A 6,070-nucleotide genomic window follows, 5' to 3' on the forward strand; every position below is an offset into this window, starting at 1 on the left:
GGCACCCGGCAGGGACCCAGCGGGGACCGGCCTCCGAGTGGTGGTGGTGGCGAGCGGGCGGGTGGGAACGCGCTTCACCGCCGCGTGTCGTGGCGTGTCGTGGGGTTTTATATATTTACCTTTTTTTTTTTTCTTTTTTCCCTCATCAAGCGAGGCTGCGTCTTCTCTCCTTTCCCCAAGTTTAGGGCTTTGGGTTTTTTGCCTCTTCGGGGAACATCTCCGTCCCTTGCCTTTCCCCCGAAGCACCGCCGCCCGCTCTCGGCAGCCTCAGGGGCTGGAAAACTCCCAGCCCCTTCTCAGCCGTGCGTGGAAGCCACCCCCCGCCCCGCTCTCACTGGGGACCGGCGGCACGCCAGCTCCCTGCCATCCCAGAAGAAAATGTCAATTTTAATTTTTAATGACAACAGTTAACCCTTTCAGCCTGAGTCATGCACCACACAAAAGTTACTTCCCCATTCAAGCCCTAATTTCTCCATACACAACTTTTCAGCCTCTGCTCTCAAAGCGTTTTACATGGCAAAGTCACCGCTTTCCGACCTCACAGACGTGGAAGCGACTCCTCCGTGCTTCATGAGGCGGCCGTGCCGGGGAGCCCCCTTGCCACGTCCAGGGTTTTGGTCAGGAAAACGTGCCCCCCTGCCAGCTCCGTCACTCTATAGAGCACCTCGCTAGCTAAATAAATGTACAGTTCATGATCATGGGAACGGCTTTGTGCTGTAGAGTTGAACACCTGTTCTTAGAGCTCCTGGGTAACTGTCTGGTTTGACAATTTAAAATAAACCAAATCTTTTCCCTATTACTTTCAGCACATGTTTGGCTTTCCAAGTGTATTTATTTCTTTAGGATTTATTTTTAAATCACCATTTCTTTATCTTCTTTTGCGCTTTTACTATATTATTACTCATATTGACTGTTCTCCCACAAAACATTTACTCTTAACTAGTTAGTTCGTACTGGAGACATCTTCTGTGCTACTTTATTTTCATTTTAATTAGAGGGAGTTTTTTCTCTAAAATCTTTCTTGCATAAACTTAATATTATATTAGTCCTTTCATTGTTTTAGAAAAATAATTCTTCTGTAAAAATGCATGCATTCATGCATTCCAGTCAATTAACTTTGTATATTAACATATTTTCACAGTGTAAAACACTGAGAGACAATATTTTTCTCAAGCTCTTACAATGACAGTGTTGGTGACCCCAGGCTCAGACGCAGCTCTCAGTCCCACACACTTAATGAAAACAACACAGCATGGAACAGAAATCTGTGGAGAAATTCATATAACCTGAAACTTACACCCAAGCAAGCTTACCCTTCCATGAAACATATAACTTTTTGAATCAAAGAAAAGGACTTTAATCCCTAATCAAGACAAAAATATATAGTAACCAACAGATAAAGCAAATCTTACTCTCAGCAAATCATAATCAGTTTTTTCTCCTTCTATTTACTTCCTAAGCAGCCGGAGCACCTTGGAACTTGGGGAGCCATTGTTTCTCAGGAAGTCTGAGGAGGGATAACAAGCCAGGGAAATGGACTGGACAATTCCCAACTAGCTTGTCTTAGAACTAAAAAACGTGTTATTCTTTCTAATCAGATGTTAACTCTGCATGGCTGTTCTATGTTGCTATCCCACGGGAAAGGTGGTTAGAGAAAAAGCCTATAATGATGCCTAATCTCATTCTGGAAATTGGATTGATTAGCAGCAGACATAGGCATCTGATACATTTTACTTCTGATGTTGCAAAAGCTCATTTGAAAGTGGGAGTATTTTTATGGTATAAATTAAAAATATATTCATTTTCTGTTTACTGTCCATACAATGTATATTTAAATATGAATGTACAAAAACCATAATTATAGTGTTTTTACTTTCTTCTACTCTCTATTAATACATGTTTTTCTTAGATTATTACTTGAAGTGAAATTCTGGATGTCCTGAGATCAATACTAATGTGTAGTATTAACTTCAGTGAAACTAAATTTGTTAATCTTCTTGTCTTACTTGCAACTCAGAAATTGGAACAAGAGAGTGTTTGGTAGGTGAAAGTGAACAGGCTGTTTTAAGTCACTTGTTCCAATACTAAAACTGAAGAGAAAAAAAAAACAAACCAAAAAACAGCAATCAGGAAGAAAATTTAATATGTAACACCATTGTCTCTAACTGGAAGTTGCAGATGATATTTTGTGTAATTAACAGAAGAACCCACAACTGTACTCAGAGAAACTACATACATGGAGTGTGAGAATGGGAACAGCTGCACATCACATGCACCACACAAACAGCCAGCATTTTCTCTAGATTTTTCAGGAATTTACTACCATCTCTAAAATGCAGCAATGGGAAAATTACAAGAGGAAACTTATTCATTGTCATAGTTTACTAGCCTTATGCTGATGCACAGGGGGTGCACATGGAATTTTACACACTTGGCATCTATTTTTGACAGGAATAGGAAGCAATGTAGTGTAACAACCTCTTCCTCTCTCCTTGCTCTGTCAAGTGTTCCCACTCGCGCATGCATCATTCCTTTGGCCGCTGGATTTCTCCACCCTCACTCACTCATAGCGGGCTGGCAACGCTCTGGGAGCCACAAGGCGCCACAGTATCCCTCCATCAGTGTGGCATTCTTGTATAGGTTGCACATTTACACCAGAACTCAGACACCAGTCCCTGTCTCTTCTCTTTCTCGCTAAATACTGAAAGTGAGCATGGCCAGAGCTTTCCCAGCTGCTCTGGAGCAGGGAGCATCCTGCGGGACGGGCACGGCTGTCCAAGGTGCTGATCGCGGCTGGCAGAACACATGGGGCCGGAGGTGTTCGCAGGGAAAAGAAATTTCACGGATTTCACGGTATATTCTGAGTTCGAAGGGACCCACAAGGATAATCGAGTCCAGCTCTTATATGGATGGCCCATATAGGGTTTAAATCAACGGTCTTGGTGTTATCAACACCATGATCTGACGACTGAGCTAATGGCAGGGTCAGGTATGCCTTATTGCCACTATGGCTGTAGTGGGAAACAAATGACCTGTTAGACAAGTAAGACATGTTATGTTCTTCCAGTAAGGTATTTCACAAGAGTTTGGTTGTTTTGCCTTAGCTGTCTGTAGTGGGATGTATATCTTTCCTATTTTGTTCTATATATTCCTGTATATAATTCACTGCAAATTATGTTTCCTTAGTATAGTGACACAGGTACATCACCTCTCCAAATGAATTCCCATAAGTGGCATTTTTATGTTTCACAGTGCATATGTATAAGAAAACATACTTCTTAACATATTGCAAATATATTTACGACGTATCTCATGTTCTGCTAAATGTAACAAGGCTTAGAGAAGTGATTTCTTAAACAAATGCTCTTGGAACAGCTAATTCCAGTGCACACAAGATGAGGGATTATTCTCCGTTAAATCCTAAGTAATACAGAGTAGCTGGTTCAAGTAGTAATTATATAATATGAAAGAGATGAACAACAGTGACAACATTAATTTCAACATTCTTGGGGATTAAAAGGTCTCAGTCTATTATGGAAACACAACATCTGAAAATAATATTTTGCAAAACTAAGAAAATCTGTGTTAGCACAAGGGAACAGTCCACTAAAAGATTTCCTTTTAGTCAATAGATAATGAAAAAAACTACTGTGTTTCTGACTGCCAACAAACTGACACCAGGATGCATTCTGATGGCGCTCAGTGGAGCACTCAGTTTCTTTCCACAATAATGCTGTGTCTACACACCATGGATCTAATCAACGTACACACAACTTGGATCTAAACAGCTTTCTTTAGTGTGAATTTCAGGTCAAATTATATCTGTACTGAAATTATTCATCTAGGTGATTTGAAGAACTTGTATCAAGACTGGCACTTAACATATGACAACCTCAACAGGTTTCAGTGCAGCACATAAAGGGACGGTAGACAAATCCCAAGGCATTTTCTGTCAATAGACTTATGATAAAAATCTGACTCTGAACTCTTAAAATCAATTTCAAGTGTTGACTAATAACTAAATATAGAATGCAATTTACTTTAAATTTTACTTATGTGATGGTTATCTCAGGCTCCATTTTGTGATATGATCAAAACCACTGTGAAACAACATATTTTCACACAGTCAAAACTTTTACACCTTTTTTAAATCCTTTCTTTACAACTAGGATAGTGTAGGATGATCAAAACCATAACATGTTGTTAATATTTTTTGGGGTAATGAATTAAAATTTCAGATGGCTGATGATAGTTATTAGATTAAAATTGTGACGTCAAGCTGACCTCCTTTTACACAGTACTTGACAAGGTTTTCAAAATACAGTGTACAGTACTGACTTTGCAAAAGGTCTCAAAAAGCTTAGCTGTCAAATGGAATCATGAAACATCTTAACCATAAGTCACTACATAGCATCAACACTACAAGTTTATCAAATATGACATAATTTACTAGCAATGATACAAATTTTCAGAAGAACTGAAGGAAATATTTAAACATTAAATTTATTAAATTTAAGTAACACTATTAACTCTCATAATGCCAAGAAACTTAAAAAGCATCATAATACTACTAAGCAGTGGAATGCAGACCTTGAGTCAATTAATTTCATTGTATGACTTCATAGTACCAAATTTAACTAAGCTTTGGAGCAGATCAGTTAAGGACTGGAATACAGTCACACTGCACTTTAGTCAGTCTGCCAACTGAAGTATTTTAGGACAGAAAATAGTTCTTTTCAAGTGCCTCCAACTGTACAAGAAAATAGGGGTCATAAATTGCTACATTATATGATTTTCTAGTGTAACCCACTGTACACAAGCCTTTATAAAGGCTTTGTAAAACAGCCACTCCTCATAAAACTCCACTCATCCTCAAAATAGATCTTTTCCCCACATTTTTGCTCTAAAAATGATAAAGCAATAATAAAACAGACTAAGACTCCTAAAAGTACGAAAGTAGATTTGTAGGGCACCTACATAATTTTTCTTTTTTTTTTTTTCTTTTTTTTTTTTTTGTGGGAGCTAACAGGTATTAGCAAATTATGATGATCCTGGAATGACTTTGTAATTAATGCAGTAGGCTGAGTAGCAGGAGATCTGTATTCTCTCTCCACTGCATTTATATATACAGATATGTATGACTAAAACTATTTATATCAATATTTCCAGATATGACTGCTAATTTAGTACTATTACCAGGTTTCCTACTTTAGGTTCCACTGTAAATAAGTGTGTTAGTCTAGCTGCTCTAAACTTGAAAATAAAGAAAAATAGTAAAGTCCAAGTATTTTTAAGCTCAACATCCAGTCATCAGTGGATCCTTTTCAATTTTTGCAACCTATCTTTAAATGGAAATAACATGCCACCCTTTTTCATAGGCCACTATTTGTTTTTTATAGCTGCATTTATTTCTTCTAGTGTTACAAACACTGATTTATATTCAGCACAGCATACAGAGCATCTGCATCAAACAAGAAATAGTGCCTCATAGGAAGCACTACAGACAAAAACAAAGGTAATAATCTCACTTGAAAAGCATCCCATTCATCCTGTACACTGAAGGAGGTATGGGTGTGATTTCAAAGAGTGGGTTCAGTAAATTAATAAATAACAGAGGACAGACACAAAGTCCTATGAAGGAAGGTTGATGTTTAGGACTTGAACATTACTGCCACCTCATTTCTGTTATCAACTGCTGGATGGTCCTTTTTCAGCTAGACCATGGTAACCATGATAAGGATATCATGTATGGCAAGAAAGAAACAGTAGAATTCTTATTTATGATTGCAATAATTGCTATTGATGCATGTTGTTGTGTTGGCTGGTCATAGAATGAAACCCGAAGCTGTTGCTACAAATTACTTTCCTGGACAGTGAATCTATGCCTCAGAACAAAACTCTATTCTTAATGCAATTTCATTGGCACGACATCTCTTACTTTACTACAGTCAGCAAGAAATGGGTTCTACAAGCAAGTATGTGAACTCAGCCTCAGATGTCAGAGTCCTTGCTGAAAACAGCACATGAAGAGGTGTTGAGGGTTAGGTGTCCTTTTTTTTTTTTTTGTTTT

Source organism: Parus major, chromosome 5 (genome assembly GCF_001522545.3).
Source record: "Parus major isolate Abel chromosome 5, Parus_major1.1, whole genome shotgun sequence".
NCBI classification, from domain to species: domain Eukaryota; kingdom Metazoa; phylum Chordata; class Aves; order Passeriformes; family Paridae; genus Parus; species Parus major.